Genomic DNA, 16,975 nt, shown 5'->3' on the forward strand with positions numbered 1-16,975 from the left:
GTCTCCTCCTACCTCTCGGTGACACATCAGACTCCGGCCGCAGAAGACGCTTCACAAATGCCCCAACTTCCCTTGGAGGGAAATGGAAATAAATCAAAAAACGGAGATTTACTCCGCTGTGATATGGAGTTTGAGGCCGGAGCGGGAGGCGAACTCAGTGGGGGTAAGGCCCTCTGGACTTGGTGGTAACAAGTGATTGACATTGCTTTGCACCAATGGGAATTGCGCAGACCCTGAATCCTCTGTTGACAGCAGTGCGGAAGGGTTCGTCACGTGATTATTAGCCCAGCTATTAAACTGATAAAGCCTGAGCTTACCAGCGCATGGATGACGTAAGACGCTGTGCACGTAAGGGCAGATCCCGGTATGGGAAGCCCATGCCTGACGTCAGGCGCGATGGGGTCTGTGTGACGTCACCTGTGGGGATGCACTCACATTTAAATGCACCTTAATGTGCGTTTCTTATGATTTCAGAGGGAAAACAACATTAATCACCGGTTTCGTAACTGAATCCAGTGTTGTGAGATGTAAAGTCCCCTGTTATGTGTCCGGCTGTGCCGTGTTGTTTGGGGGCTATTGATCGATTAATTATCGTTTTGATTAGGCATATCCCTTTTGATTTATTTGTGTGTGGAAATCAGCAGCAGTGGATATTGATAAATTTCTGTAGGGTGGATGACTGAGTGAATCCCTTCCCACGTACTTCCTCATCCAAGTCATCCACTCTTGGTCTTCCTGGAATCATTCTTTGAAACTTCTCTGGACCCATTCCAATACAAGCACATCTTTTGCTCAGATAATAAGTCGGAAGTACAGGTCGGAATCTGCTCACCATACACCAACAGTGATCTGCCCAATGCGTTATAAAGCTATAGTATCGCATCCTTGCTCTTATATTGCTAACATTGCAGTTGTCATCCTTAATCAACTCAATCTACAAGCAAACCTTTAGGGCCTCTTGCTCAAGGACTCACAAGCACTTATGCACCTCTAATTTTTTCAAGTTTCTCCCATTTATTTTTTTTCTACGCCCAATTACTTCTACCAAATGTACATGACTTGCATACACTGTATTTCAACTGCTACTTTGCAGGCATTCTCCAGACCTATCGAAGTCCTTCTGCAGACTCCCGCTTTGCTCGAAACTACCTGTCCCGTACCTATCTTTGTATCAACTGCAATGTTCGTCACCAAGGTAACAATTCCGTCATCCATATCATTCAGATTTAACATGAAACGATGCGGTCTCAATACTGACCCCTACAGAACAGCATTAGTTACCGACAGCAAAACAGAATTGCCCACATTATTCTGACTCTTTCTCCCTTGTCAGTACAAGTTTCTTTCCTGTAATTCAATGAGCTGTGATCCTGTTCAGCAGCCTCACGTACAGCACCTTAGAAACATAGAAAACCTGCAGCACGTTACAGGCCCTTTGGCTCACAAAGCGATGCCGAACATGTCCTTGCTCTAGAAATGCCAAGGGTTACCTACAGTTCTCTATTTTTCTCAGCTCCGTGTACCTATCCAGGAGTCTCTTAAAAGACCCTATCGTGTCTGCCTCCACCACCATTGCCAGCAGCCCATTCCAAGCACTCACCACTCTCTGTGTAAAAAACTTACCCCTGACATCTCCTCTGTACCTACTTCCAAGCATCTTCAAACCATGCCCTCTCGTGCTAGCAATTTCAGCCCTGGGAAAAAGCCTCGAACTATCCACACGATCAATGTCTCTCATTTTCTTGTACACCTCCATCAGGTCACCTCTCATCCTCCATCACTCCAAGGAGAAAAGACTGAGTTCACGCAACCTATTCTCAAAAGGCATGCTCCCCTATCCAAACAACATCCTCGTAAATCTCCTCAGCACCCTTTCTATGGCTTCCACATCCTTCCTGTAGTTTGGCGACCAGAACTGAGCACAGTACTCCAAGTGGGGTCTGACCAAAGTCCTATATAGCTGGAACATTACATCTTGGCTTTTAAACTCACGCCTGCGGTTGATTAAGACCAATGCACAGTATGGCTTCTTAACCACAGAGTCAACCTACATAGCAGCTTTGAGTCTCCTATGGACTCCGTCCCCAAGATCCCTCTGTTCCTCCACACTGCCAAGAGGCTTACCATTAATACTATATTCTATCATATTTGACCGAAGAAAATGAACCACATCACACTTCTTTGGGTTGAACTCCATTTGCCACTTCTCAGCCCAGGTTTGCAGACTATCAATATCCCCCTGCAACCTAACCCAACCTTTGTGTCATCAGCAAATTTACTAACCCATACCTCCACTTCCTCATCCAGGTCATTTATAAAAATCACTGAGGGTAGGGGTCTCAGAACCGATCCCGGAGGCAGACCACTGGTCACCGACCTCCATGCAGAATATGACCAGCCTACAACCACTCTTTGTCTTCTGTGAGCAAGCCAGTTCTGGATGCACAAAGCAATGTGCCCTTGGATCCCATGCCTCCTTACTTTCTCAATAAGCCTTGCATGGGGTACCTTGTTGAAGATCATCTGAAAATCCAAGCAAACAACATACACTGCCTCTGCTTTATCTATCTTGCCTGTTATTTCCGCAAAGTATTCCAAGAGATTTGTCAGTCAAGATTTCCTCGAAAGAATCCGGCTGACTTTGGCCTACTTCATCATGTTTCCCCAATTACAGTACCCAAAAAACACACTCTTAGTACACTCCTACATCTTCCTGACCACTAAGGTCAGACTAACTGTCCAATATTTTTCTTTCTTGTGCCCCCTCTCTTCTTAAATTGTGGAGTGGCATTTGCAAATTTCTGGTCCACCAGAACCGTTCCAAAGTCTAGTGATTTGTGACAGATCATTACTCATCACTTGAAGAGAAAACTAAGGGGGGAACTTCTTCATTCAGAGGCGGGGAGAGTGTGCACCGAGCTGCCAGAGCAAGTGGCAGGGACGATTGTCATCTTTAAGAGAAGTTTGCTTAGGTCACTGGATGAGAAGCGTATGGAGGGTATGGTCCAGGTGGAAGTTGTTGGAACTCGGAAAATTAATGCTTTAGCACGGACTAGACTGGCCGAATGGCATTTTCCTGTGTTGTAGTGTTTTATGACTCTAATGCCTTCACAATTTCTTCAGCTACCTCTTTCTGAACTCTGCGGTGTCTTATCTACCTTCAGGCCTTTCAGCTTCAAAAACACCTTCTCTCCTTGGTAAAAGCATGTATCCTCACTTCTGCCCCAGGTACCACTGAATGTTTGGCATTTATGTAATAAATTTAATGACACAACTGTAGTGGGTGACTTCAATCTGCAGGAGGATTGGGAAAGTCAGACTGGCGTGAGATCGCAAAAGAGGGGATGTATTGAATGCAAACGAAATGGCTTTTTAAAGCAGCTTTTAGACACAGGCAAATTTGAAGAACGAGCAAGAAAGTGGCAGATGGAATACAATATTGGGAAATGTATGATAGTGCATTTTGGGAAAAGGAACAATAGTGAACTGTTATCTGATTGGGGAGAAGGTTCAAACCACAGAAGTACAGAAGGAAACGTGATGATGATGTCGTCGACTCAGGGCAGCGTCGGGCATTTTCATGTCTTACAAGGCACGGATCGGAAGGTTGTTAAGGTGTGATCGGAAGGTGTGAGGTTGTCTCCTCACACAGACATTTCACAATATTTTTCTTTATTTTATGAGGTCGAATTGCGAGCTCAACACTCAACCCGGCACGGATGGAAAGCGTACTCGGGAGAGACCCGACTGTATTCGAACCTGGGGACCTCCGTTACGGAGTCCGGCGCTGACGTCACTACGCCTCCAGGACCTTGGGCAAGACTCCCAGAAGATTAATTTACGGGTTCAGTCTGTGGTAAAGAAGGCAAATGCAATGCTGGCTTTATTTAAAGTGCAGTAGAATATATAAGCAAGGAGATAATGCTGATACTTTATAAGACACTACTCGGGCCGCACATCAGAACATAAGAAATGGGAGCAGGAGTCGGCCATTGGCCCATTGACCATGCCCCGCCATTCAATAAGATCATGACTGATCCGTCCGTAAACTCAGCTACATCTACCTGCCTTTTCCCCATAACCCTTAATTCCCTTACCTTGCAAAGACCTATCTAACTGTATCTTAAATATACTTCGTGAGGAAACCTCAACTGCTTCCCTGGGCAGAGAATTCCACAGATTCACCACTCTCTGGGAAATACAGTTTCCCGTCATCTCCGTCCTAAGTCTTCTCCCCTGAATCTTGAGGCAATGTCCCCGAGTTCTAGTCTCATCTACCAATGGAAACAACTTTCCTACTCCTATCTTATCCATTCCTTTCAAAATTGTGTACATTTCTATAAGAACCCCTCTCATTCTTCTGAACCCCAGAGAGAAAAGTCCCAGGCGACTCAATCTCTCCTCAAAGGTTACCCCCCTCATCCCTGGAATCAAACTGGTTCACCGACTCTGCATTGCCTCCAAAGTCAGTACTGTATATCCTTCCTCAAGTATGGAGACCAGAACTGCACACACTACTCCAGGTGCGCCCTCACTAGTACCCTGTATAGTGGCAGCATTACCTCCCTGCTCTTGAATTCAATCCCTCTACCAATGAAGGCTAACATTCCGTTAGAGTTAGAGTATGTGGGACTTCTATCTTAGAAAATGTGTGTTGTCATTGGAGAGAGTCCAGAGGATCTTCAAGAAGATGATTCCGGGAATGAAGGGGTTAAGTATAAGAAGCGTTTGCCAGCTTTGGGCCTGTACTCCTGCACTGACTTATGTTTAGTAAATGTGGGTTGAGGGTGTTCAGAAGCTGCAGAAGGCTGTAAATCTAGTCACTTCCATCTTGGGTACTAGCCTACAAAGTACCCAGGACATCTTTAGGAAGTGGTGTCTCAGAAAGGCAGCGTCCATTATAAAGGACCTTCAGCACCCAGGACATGCCCTTTTCTCACTGTTACCATCAGGTAGGAGATACAGAAGCCTGAAGGCACACACTCAGTGATTCAGGAACAGCTTCTTCCCCTCTGCCATCCGATTCCTGAATGGGCTTTGAAAGCTTTGGACACTCTTCAATATACAGTATTTCTGTTTTTACACATTTTAATAATCTATTCATCACACATAATTGATTTACTTGTTGATTATTGTTTTAATTAATTTATTATTATTATCTATGCCAGAATATGTATTGCATTGAACTGCTGCTGCTGTCAACAAATTTCACGCCAAATGCCGGTGATAATAAACCTCATCCTGAATCTTGAATCTCACTGAATCCCACCGAATGTGGAAAGGTCCAGATACGGTGGATGAGGAGAGGACTTTTCGTATGGTGGGGGTAGCCATAACAGAGGGCACAGCCTGAAAACTGAGGAGCAACCTTTTAGAGCAGTTGAGGAGGATTTTATTTAGTCAGAGAGCAGTGAATCTGTGGAATTCTGTGACACAGATGGCGGCGGGGGCCAAGTCTGTGGGTACATTTCAGGCAAAAGCTAATAGTTTACGGATCAGTCAAGGCATTACAGGATATGCCGAGGAGGCAGGTGCATGGGGTTGAGTGAGAACCGGGATCATCCATGATAGAACGGCGGAGCAGACTCGATAGGGCTGAACGGCCTAATTCTGCTCCTATGTCTGATAGTCTTATACTGCGAGTGTCTGACACAGTGAAGATTGACACAAAATACTTATTACATTCGGCCGCGATTTCTTTGCTCTATTACTAACTCGCCAGCATCATCTTCCAGCGGTACAATATCAACTCTTGCATCTATTTTACTCTTTATATATCTGAACAACTTTTGATACTTGATATTATTGGCTCACTTGCCTTAATTTTTCATCTTGTCTCTCCTGTGTTTTAATTTATTTGTCTCCTACTGGTTATCTAAAAGCTTTCCAATCCTCTAACTTCACACTGTTTTCTTGCTGTATTATATGACCCCGCTTTTGTATTTATCAAAAACAGGAGAAAATCTGTGGATGCTGGAAATCCAAGCAACATATACACAAAATGCTGGCATATACACAAAAAGAGGCCAGGCAGCAAATATGGGAAATGTCGACGTTTCGGGCCGAGACCCTTCATCAGGACTGGGAACAAAAAAGAAGAGACGTCAGAAGAAGCAGTGTGGGGGTTGGAGGTTTGGAAGACGTGGTAGGTGATGGGTGAAACTGGGAGAGGGGGAGCAGTGAAGGAAAAATCTTTGAATTTTATTTCCTTAACGATTCTCGAAAGATCATTGCTAAAGCCTCCGCATCACTTCAGCCACCTCTTTCAGATCTCTGGGGTGTACACCATCTGATCTAGGTGACCTATTTACCTTCAGACCATCTCTGTTTCCAAAAGAACCTTCTCCCGTGTAACGTAACTTTACACATTCTGACCACTGACATCTGGGACTTCCATATTCCTGCCAGTGTCTTCGAGAGAGAAGAGTGATGTACAAGACTTATTCAGTTCATCTGCCATCACCTTGCACCCCCACCCCATTACTACCTGTCCAGCCTCATTTTTCAGTGGTCCGATATCCACTTCAGCCTCTCTTTTACAATATATGTACCTGAAGAAAAATTTGGTATCCTCTTTAATATTGCTGGCTAGCACATCTATGTATTCCATCTTTTCCTTCTAAATTATTTTAGTTGCATTCTGTTTGTTTTTAAAAGCTTCCCAATTCTCTGAACTTCCTAATAATTTTTGCTCTCTGCCCTCTCCTTGGTTTTTACGTTGTCTTTGGTTTCTCTTATCAGCCACGGTTTTGTCACCTTACCTTTAGAATACCACTTTCTCTTTGTGATGTGTATACCCTGTGCCTTCCGAATTGCTTCCAGAAATTCCAGCCATTGCTGTTCTGTTTTCATCCCTGCCCGTATTCTTTTCAAATCAATTTTGACCAATTCTTCTCTCTTGCTCTCAAATTACACATCTGACTTTAATGTCAGGGTAACATTAATGTCACCTTCTCTAATGTCAGGGTGAATTTGATCATATTAACAGCACTTCACCCGAAGGGTTCCTTGAACTCAAGTGACCTAATTAATTCATTAATCATTCACCAAAATCTTGCTTTAAAATACAAAGTCATAAATGCCCTCCATTACTTCATAAAGGCACCATAAATGTAAGCCTGATCCAGTTTTAGAGTCAAAATATCAGAATTTATATGATAAACTCCAAGTAAATGGCAGGATACTTGGTAGTGTGGAGGAGCAGAGGGATATGGGGGTACATGTCCTCAGATCCCTGAAAGTTGCCTCACAGGTAGATAGGGTAGGTTAGAAAGCTTATGGGGTGTTAGCTTTCATAAGTCGAGGGATAGAGTTTAAGAGACGCGATGTAATGATGCAGCTCTATAAACTCTAGTTTGGCCACACTTGGAGTACTGTCTCCAGTTCTGGTCGCCTCACTATAAGAAGGATGTGGAAGCATTGGAAAGGGTACAGAGGAGATTTACCAGGATGCTGCCTGGTTTAGAGAGTGTGGATTATGGTCAGAGATTAAGGGAGCTTGGGCTTTACTCTTTGGAGAGAAGGAGGATGAGAGGAGACATGATAGAGATGTACAAGATATTAAGAGGAATAGACAGAGTGGACAGCCAGCGCCTCTACCCGAGGGCACCACTGCTCAGTACAAGAGGACATGGCTTTAAGGTAAGGGGAGGGAAGTTCAAGGGGGATATTAAAGGAAGGTTTTTCACTCAGAGAGTGGTTGGTGCATGGAACGCACTGCCCGAGTCAGTGGTGGAGGCAGATACACCAGTGAAATTTAAGAGACTACTAGACAGGTATATGGAGGAATTTAAGGTGGGAGGCTATATGGGAGGCAGGGTTTGAGGGTCAGGACAACATTGTGGGCCGAAGGGCCTGTAATTTGCTGTACTATTCTATGTTCTATGTTTTATAATCAATACATTATTTCAGATAGGACAATCCATAATAACCATTCGGATATAATATTACAGGATAAACAAGCAGGAACAACTCCCCCAATAGATAAAACCATTCCAAACACACATACGTTCCTCAACCAGTGGGGCACCTCACCACAGGCATTGTTTGTGTCATCAGTCAGACAACCGAAAGATTTTCTCTGTCAGCTTCCAAATGTTGCTACTCTGTCATTCATTGTCACGCCCCGGTGCTGATTCCCTTCTCCTTATCATACGTTCTTATCCCAACCATCGTCCAGAGCCCCAAACTCTGCCCTATGCAGACTCGCCTCTGGATTCTGACCTTGCTCCGTTGAACATCCAACAATGGTTTCGCATTCTGCTTTCAGTCTTTAGAGGACAGTGTGTTTTCTAATAACCCTTCAGAAGCAGGGAAAATGACCCATAATGTGGAAATGAGCCATGAATAAGGAGGGTATCTCCCAAATTCATTCTTCCTCAGCTCAGAGATTTCAGGGATAAAGAACATCTCAGACAGAACTGCAGTCAGCTCAATTTCCTCAGTCTGCAGAAAATTCAGGGAAACATCTTCACCCACAAGATGGTGACTGTTTGGAACCCATCTCCACAGGGAGAGCAAGAGGTGAACAACAGGGGAGGATTTAAAAGGACTGTCCTGGAACAGAATCACTGGCAGGGGCCAGCTAGTCTGAGTTGACCCTCTACTGTGCAATAGGTGTGTTATAAATTCACTAAGTACCAGAGACAGAGTTTAAAATAGAACTGATTTATTTGTCTCAGATGCAGAATATTAAACTCCAGTCCCATTAAAGTTGAATGTGCAGCAGAATAAACTCCTCTCATGCCCAGTGACCAGGGTGCAGAACTGGGTGTGGTGAGCAGCAGCAATAATTGCAGACTTAAGCACCGACAGTCACTCTCGAAATTGCATTCAGCAACGGTGATGGACAAATATCCAGCTTGCAGCTTATTGAAACTTTCTCCCCAGTGTGAACCCGGTAGTCTGTCACAAGTATAGCAATGTTTAGGTTACGACTATAGAAAACAGGGATTTAGAGTGCGGGTCTATCCAATCAGAGAAATGTTCTTTCTTGTGAGTCTGGAAGAGAGATTTTCATGGTCTTTTGCTGGGGAGAGATGAGAAGACGTGAATGGAGAGACTAGGCTCTGTTTCTTTTTTTTTTGTTTTCTTTAGTAACCCTGTAGTCAAAGTAAGAATTATAAATCTCAATTGTTTAATCACATATTGTGTACCGTTTGTTATTTCGGGGTACAGTACTGATTTGTAACAGGGGACACATCACGCAGCATCCACCCAAATGAGATTTCTTAAGTTTGGCCGGGCTGGGGGGGCCACATTAAGCTATATTAAGCTGCTGGCTAAAGCGAGAGTTACATAAGCTTAGATTACTTAGTGAATCCCTTCCCACATTCACCGCAGGTGAACGGCCTCTCCCCAGTGTGAACTCAATGATGCACATTTTGGTTGATTTGGCTGAGAGAAACTTTTCCCAAATACTGACCAGTTGATCGGCCTCTACTCAGTGTGAACTCGCTGGTGTCTCTGTAGTTGAGATGACCGAGAAAATGCCTTCCCACAGTCTGAGCAGGTGAACGGCCTCTCCCCAGTGTGAATTCGCTGATGTACCTTCAGTTGGGATGACTGAGTGAATCCCTTCCCACAGTCTGAGCAGGTGAACGGCCTCTCCCCAGTGTGAACTCGCTGATGTACCTTCAGTTCAGATGAGCAAATGAATCCCTTCCCACAGTCTGAGCAGGTGAACGGCCACTCCCCAGTGTGAACTGACTTGTGTACCAGTAGTTCGTGTGAGAGAATGAATCCCTTCCCACAGTCTGAGCAGGTGAATGGCCTCTCTCCGGTGTGAACTCGCTGATGTACCTCCAGTTTTGATAACTGAGTGAATCCTTTCCCACAGTCTGCGCAGATGAACGGCCAAACCCCAGTGTGAACTCGGTGATGTACCTTCAGTTGGGATGACAAAGTGAATCCCTTCCCACAGTCTGAGCAGGTGAATGGCCTCTCCCCAGTGTGAACTCGCTGGTGTTCCTTCAGTTGAGATGACCGAGTAAATGCCTTCCCGCAGTCTGAGCAGATGAACGGCCTCTCCCCACTGTGAAATTGCTGATGTTCCTTCAGTTTAGATGACTGAGTAAATGCCTTCCCACAGTCTGAGCAGGTGAACAGCCTCTCCCCAGTGTGAATTCGCTGACGCACATTTTGGTTGATTTGGCTGAGAGAAACTTTTCCCAAAGACTGACCAGTTGATCGGCCTCTACTCAGTGTGAACTCGCTGGTGTCTCTGTAGTTGAGATGACCGAGTAAATGCCTTCCCACAGTCTGAGCAGGTGAACGGCCTCTCCCCAGTGTGAATTCGCTGATGTACCTTCAGATGGGATGACTGAGTGAATCCCTTCCCACAGTCTGAGCAGGTGAACGGCCTCTCCCCAGTGTGAACTCGCTGATGTACCTTCAGTTCAGATGAGCAAATGAATCCCTTCCCACAGTCTGAGCAGGTGAACGGCCTCTCTCCAGTGTGAACTCGCTGGTGTACCTTCAGCTTGGATGACTGAGTGAATCCCTTCCCACAGTCTGAGCAGGTGAACGGCCTCTCTCCAGTGTGAACTCGCTGATGTACCTTCAGTTGGGATGACTGAGAGAATCCCTTACCACAGTCTGAGCAGGTGAACGGCCACTCCCCAGTGTGAACTGACTTGTGTACCAGTAGTTCGTGTGAGAGAATGAATCCCTTCCCACAGTCTGAGCACGTGAATGGCCTCTCACCAGTGTGAACTCTTTGATGTCCTTTCAGATTAGATAAGCAAGTGAATCCCCTCCCACAGTCTGAGCAGGTGAACGGCCGCTCCCCAGTGTGAACTCGCTGATGTAACTTCAGAATAGATGACTGAGTGAATCCCTTCCCACAGTCTGAGCAGGTGAATGGCCTCTCTCCAGTGTGAACTCGCTGATGTACCTCCAGTTTTGATAACTGAGTGAATCCTTTCCCACAGTCTGCGCAGATGAACGGCCAAACCCCAGTGTGAACTCGGTGATGTACCTTCAGTTGGGATGACAAAGTGAATCCCTTCCCACAGTCTGAGCAGGTGAAAGGCCTCTCCCCAGTGTGAACTGACTTGTGTGCCAGCAGGTGGATGATCGAGTGAATCCCTTCCCGCAGTCTGAGCAGATGAACGGCCTCTCCCCACTGTGAAATTGCTGATGTTCCTTCAGTTTAGATGACTGAGTGAATCCCTTCCCACAGTTTGAGCAGGTGAATGGCCTCTCCCCAGTGTGAACTCGCTGATGTATCTTCAGTTTATCTGAGCAAGTGAATCCCTTCCCACAGTCTGAGCAGGTGAACGGCCTCTCTCCAGTGTGAACTCGCTGATGTTTCTTCAGATTAGATGACTGAGTGAATCCCTTCCCACAGTCTGAGCAGGTGAATGGCTGCTCCCCGGTGTGAACTCGCTGGTGAGCCATTAGTTCAGATGACTGAGTGAATCCTTCCCCATAAATTCAGCAGTTGACCAGCCTCTGCCCAATGTGAACTGACTGGTGTGTCCACAGGTGGAAAGACCAATTGAATCCTTTCTCACACACAGAACAGGTGAATGATCTTGTCCCAGTGTAAACTTGCTGATGTCCCTTCAGTTGAAATGTCCAACTGAATCCATTCCCACTGTCTGAGCAGATGAATGGGTTCCTTCCCCCTTGTTTAAAATGACAGGCATGGCAGTCAGTCAGATGATAGAGTGAATCCCTCCCCACAGTCTGAGCAGGAAGGATGATCGAGTGAATCCCTTGCTCCACTTCTTAAATATCTGGACAGAGACAGCAAAACTGGCGTGTTGTGTTCGAGATTCCCGTAGACAAATTCCTTGTCATTTTTAACCTGTAAAAAGATTTACAGAATAAATCAATGGGTGTAGGACCACATTTCAGATGAGATCACTTGAGTTGTCAAGGTATGATCTGGCGACACACTGTTACAGTGAAGTTCAACCCAAGTTGGAGAGAGAAATCATCTTCTAACTGGGCACAGTGCTGGCATCTGGAATGACCATCAAACTCTCTGATGCTCTTCCTGTCTCTATAAGAATGGGGCATTTCTGCCATCTCCAATCTGTAACCTGGCTGTTTGACCCTCTCCATTGGTATTATTCCCTGTTCCCACTGAGCTGCATGGTTTCCTGTACCCACAGTAACTGAAACACTCTCACACAAAAAGCCAGCAATGAATTCCATGCACCCACCATCCTCTGTGTAAAAAAAGTTACCCCTGACATCCCCTCAGTATCAATTTTCAAGCACCTTAAAACTCTGCTCTCTTGTGTTAGCCATTTCAGCCCTGGGAAAATAACCTCTGGCTATGCACACAATCAATGCCCCTCGTTATCTTATACAACTAAAAAAGCTCTTAACATAAACAAGGACATTTTACACATTATACGTGATCGAGTTCATCTGCACTCTCACACAACCTATGTAGGAGGCCTGTAACGGGTAATGAAGGATTTTCTCACCAGAGCTTTTGTACATTGTCCATATGTGGTTTGCTTGCTAAACTACGCTTTAAAAAGTCAGATTTCCAAATATCACTCCACTTCTTCCCACTTGCAAATTCTCCAGCAACTTTTGCATCACCACAATACACACAGGTATCACCAGTTTCTATATTGGACATAAATATTTCCCCTGAACCCACCTGAGGAATTGAGGATATATAAAAAAATCACTTTGAACCTATGTAACCTCTGGCTAAAAGAATAATTGGGACTGAATAGGAATTTTGAACTGAAGTGAACTCAGTTTTCAGCATTTAGCTAAGACAGGCTCATAACCAGTTCTCTGTGGCAGACACACTGAGAGCTGATGACATTATACATTGTACTCTCATTAGCTGATAACATTATACACTGTACTCTTGTTTGAGTAAGTGGAGGAGGACTCACTGATAAGGACAGGAATGAACTTCTGTTTGTAATCAAATCAGGGCCTTGCAAAGGGAATAACTGACAAGGACTGGACTGTACATGCATCTGTAATTAAAACCTTGATTTAGTGAACTCTCAATTCTAAGTAATTAAGTTTTGCACCAACAGACTTGGTTGTACCAGTTCAAACAACATATTGCAATTGTAATGTATGGGCTTACTATGTACAAGTATACAGCTGTAACCTGACTAAGTCAGTCCACTTGTTAGATAGTGGCAGTGCTTACGTGCCTTCCCTTTGACAAATGGGTCTCAAACTCCTGCAGGAGAATGCGCAATAAACTGTGGTGATGATAAGAAACTGGACTCCCAAGTTTTAATTGGATTCAACTTTTAACATTTGTCATCACAAACACGTTCCCAATACAGGGAGTGCCAAGCAGACAGGCTGAGCAACTGGCTGGACCACTCTGCAGACTGCGGAGAGTGACCAGGTGCCCAATAGGTATTTTACCTTTTGTCACTCTCCGTTAGTTCATTTGGAGGTACGGTCCCTCGCCGAAGGCTGATTGCTTAGCTTGACGGGATCAGGAAAAAATCTGTCATGAGGCTCGTATAAGGCAAAATTTTGCTAAGTGGCCAGGAGGTGGTACCAGGTAAATTTTACTAAGTGGGCAGGAGGCTTACATGCCAGGTAATTTCATTAATTGAGCAGGAGGTGCCAGCCGGGTAAAGTTACCTGATCGATAATTGAGCAGGAGGCTTTGTGCAGGGTAAATGACAAAGAGAACATGGGTCAATTGCAGTCGATTGTGAGTTTTCCAGACAAGGAAAAAGATTTGTGAATGTTGAGTGCAGCGCTGAATAGGAAATTGAGGAACAAAATGTGGCCACGGACGGGGGAGGGTGCAGGAGCCTGGGATATTACCTCCCTGAGAACAAGCAGTAAATTTGATTTGGAAAAAGAACTGTGGAAAGAAGTGGAAATTGTTGAAAAGGGAATGGAAGGAAAAGCAGATATGAAGAGGAACAGTATATTATTAGCAAGTTGGAGAAATAATGCATGTGACAACGGGATAGAGGTATGTAATGCAAAGGTTGGGAGACGCTAAAAGTGAAGTGTGAATGGGTGGATGGATGCCGAAAATGAGAGCAGGAAGAACAACGTAAGCAAACCAAGGCTGGTCCTGATAGGAGAAAAGGGCAGGAACGTTAGACAGACATACTTTACTGACCCCGAGGGAAATTGGGTTTCGTTACATACTGATAGGGAAACAAGGGATCCCAAACCCATGTCTGTCATACCGACCCTGTTTGAGGACAGTGACCGTGATGAGGAGCGGGCACCCACCGTACCTCTTCTACCTTACCAGGGGCCAAGTGCACCCAGTGCTCCCAAACCCCAACAGTGGCCGCTCGGGTAAAACAGCGGGACAGGGAAGGGGGGGGGGGGTGTCACTTTACCATGTGATCCTGAAAGGGAATACAGAGGTTTATTCCGAGACAGGGACGGAAGAATCCAATAAAACCCCAGTTAATGGCTCCACAAAGACAATTCCCACCTGAATGCTGCCCAATCCACGAGCAGGGGGAGGGACAGCCCTCAGTGATTCCTGTGTATGCACCCTGGAAGCCTCAAGAAATGATAATGATCATGAATCAGGTCCCAGATAGAAAAGAAAATCCAGCACAGTGTGTCCGCAATACAAAAATGTTCAATGCAACTCCACAAGATTTATTCAATCTCTGCTGCATGATTCTCTCAGCTGCTGAGGGGAGGAAATGGAAGGCAGATTTCAGATACCAAACCTATCAGGAGTTACAGGTGGGAAAACATAATGAGAATGAACAGACAGACCAGATTATTCAAGCCTTGGAAAGGGCTCTCCAGCAACCTGTAAACATCATTAAAGTAGTTGAATACAAACCTAAGCCTGGGGAATCGGGACCAGACTATTGGGAGAGATTTGTGGCCTGCTATGGCACTTTCGCAGGAGACCAAGCCTTTAATAATGGGAATCTGTCCCCCCAGTTTAATGCCCTACTGTTCTATCGCTTACCAATATAGATAGCCAACACGATTAAAAATAATATGGATTGGCCTGACAATGACCAAAATGGAATACATTGAGCTTTGACATATCATTGCGACCCGACTTTCGAATCCCGATCAACCCTGAAGGGAACTAATAGTAAAGGTGAATATGTTCAGTGGAAAGAAGGATGCGAGCGGGCTATATCTGGGGATCAGAAATGGGAACAGAAGAACAGAAAGCTGCCACAGGACAGGTGGGGAAAACAACCCATTTAGAAATGAACAAGGAAGGATGCTTCCTACTGTGATTTCCACCCCTCAGGAAGAGCCCAATGTAATATTGCAAGTTGCTGGAATTTCAATTCCGTTTATGATTGATATGGGGGCAACCACAACCACTCTCGATCAGGAAACAGTATCAGAAAAGGGATTCCAGCTATCAGACGCTACAATCACTGTGTTTGGCTTTGAAGGCATAGGATTTACATATTCACATAACCAGCCACTGCAGGTGGAATTCCAGGGGAGCCAGTGTGAGGTTTCATTTACAGTCACCACCAGACGGGGGTGTAATCTAGCAGGAAGAGACTTGCTCTGTCTGTTGAAAGTTGAGATTCTCTATCACCCTGCAACTAGCGAACAACTGACAGCTTCCCCAATTTCTGAACCCCCCCAGTGGTGGGCATTTAATCTGGACTCCACTGAGTTTGAACCCCTTCTGCCAGCCGCTGACTCTCATGTGACTCTGTGCTATGACCCTACGTGGTGCTCAACTGAGGAAAGCTAATATTATGCACCCCTCGAGGGACAGAAATTCCCAGTCACGGTGATTGGACATGTTAAAGGAAGAGAGGGCAGTTCATTACTGTCTGAAGTTCTAGATTTCCTTTGGCGACAGACAGGACTGGTGGCTGCCTATACCAGCATCAGGGTTTGCCCTGGGTTCCCTGCCTACACCCTGACAAAACAAGCCTCCAGCACGAAAGGAGACTGGCAAGATTTCCTGTAGGCCAACTCCGATACTGGAAGGAGTCGGAAGTGAAGACGGGACATCTAGTAAAACTCTCTTTTAATATTGACAAAACCCAAGATGTTGCATCACATCTCTGGGCAATTTCAGGCCATGAAGTCAGCCGCACCAACTGCCCCCTGTCTGGATCACAGTGAAAGAAGGGCAGACTCTCCCATCCATTCTGCAATAGCCCCTCAAGCCTGAGACAACTTTTTACGAGGATGGAAGCTCTTTTGTGGATCCAGCAGAAAAACGATATTCTGACTATGCAACAGTGAAGTAATTGAGCAAGCCTCTTTTGAAGCAGTTGTCTCTGCCCAGAAGGCTGAGCTGTTTGCTCTGACTCGTGCCTGTATCCCAGCAACAGACAGAAATGGGAACGTTTACACGGACACCCGTTATGCGTTTGGAATGGTACATGACTACAGGGCTCTCTGGGAACATGGGGATTCCTGACTTCCTCTGGCCACCCCATTAGTAATGCCACCTTTGTAAACAACTTACTCACCGCTCTACAGCTACCTCGAGCTTTGGCTATTATTAAATGTGCAGCCAACGTCCGCATGTCTAACCTGGTCACTACGGGCAATGCTTTAGCAGGTTAGACAGCGAAAAGTGCGGCACAATCCTTGGTAGTTGTAGTTTGCTCGGGTTCCCGTCAAGCAATCCTCCATGACTCAAGCAGAACGGGTTTGCCAGACATGCGGGAGGTGCGTACTTTTCAGGGGGACGTCTCTGAGGAGGAGCGCAAACTGTGGTCCCAGATGGGATGCCAGAAAGACCCTGACCTAGGTTTTTGGATCACCCAGTGGGACAGGTTTGTGTTCTTACACAGTTTTTACTAACATTGGTCAATTATGTACATAACTGTACACACTTGGAAAAGGAGGGAATGGTTGGTCACCTGTACCCTGCACACCGGGTACAACTCCCTTGACAGGTGAAACTTTTTTGTGTCTACAAGTTGATTTCATTGACTTGCCTAGAGTACATTGCTATAGATACTGCTTAGACGTGTTTAGTAGATGTGTTGAAGCTTTTCCAACTACCATTAATACTGCTGACTGTTGTGAA

The 16,975-nt window shown here is 45.4% G+C and overlaps 1 long non-coding RNA gene across 1 annotated transcript in view; it reads right to left on the bottom strand.

The window, feature by feature from the left end:
- Positions 1–16,975, bottom strand: part of LOC140722655 (uncharacterized) — a 54,389-nt gene that overhangs the window by 5,435 nt on the left and 31,979 nt on the right. The gene's annotated exons all lie outside the window — the stretch shown is intronic.

Source organism: Hemitrygon akajei, unplaced genomic scaffold (genome assembly GCF_048418815.1).
Source record: "Hemitrygon akajei unplaced genomic scaffold, sHemAka1.3 Scf000082, whole genome shotgun sequence".
NCBI classification, from domain to species: domain Eukaryota; kingdom Metazoa; phylum Chordata; class Chondrichthyes; order Myliobatiformes; family Dasyatidae; genus Hemitrygon; species Hemitrygon akajei.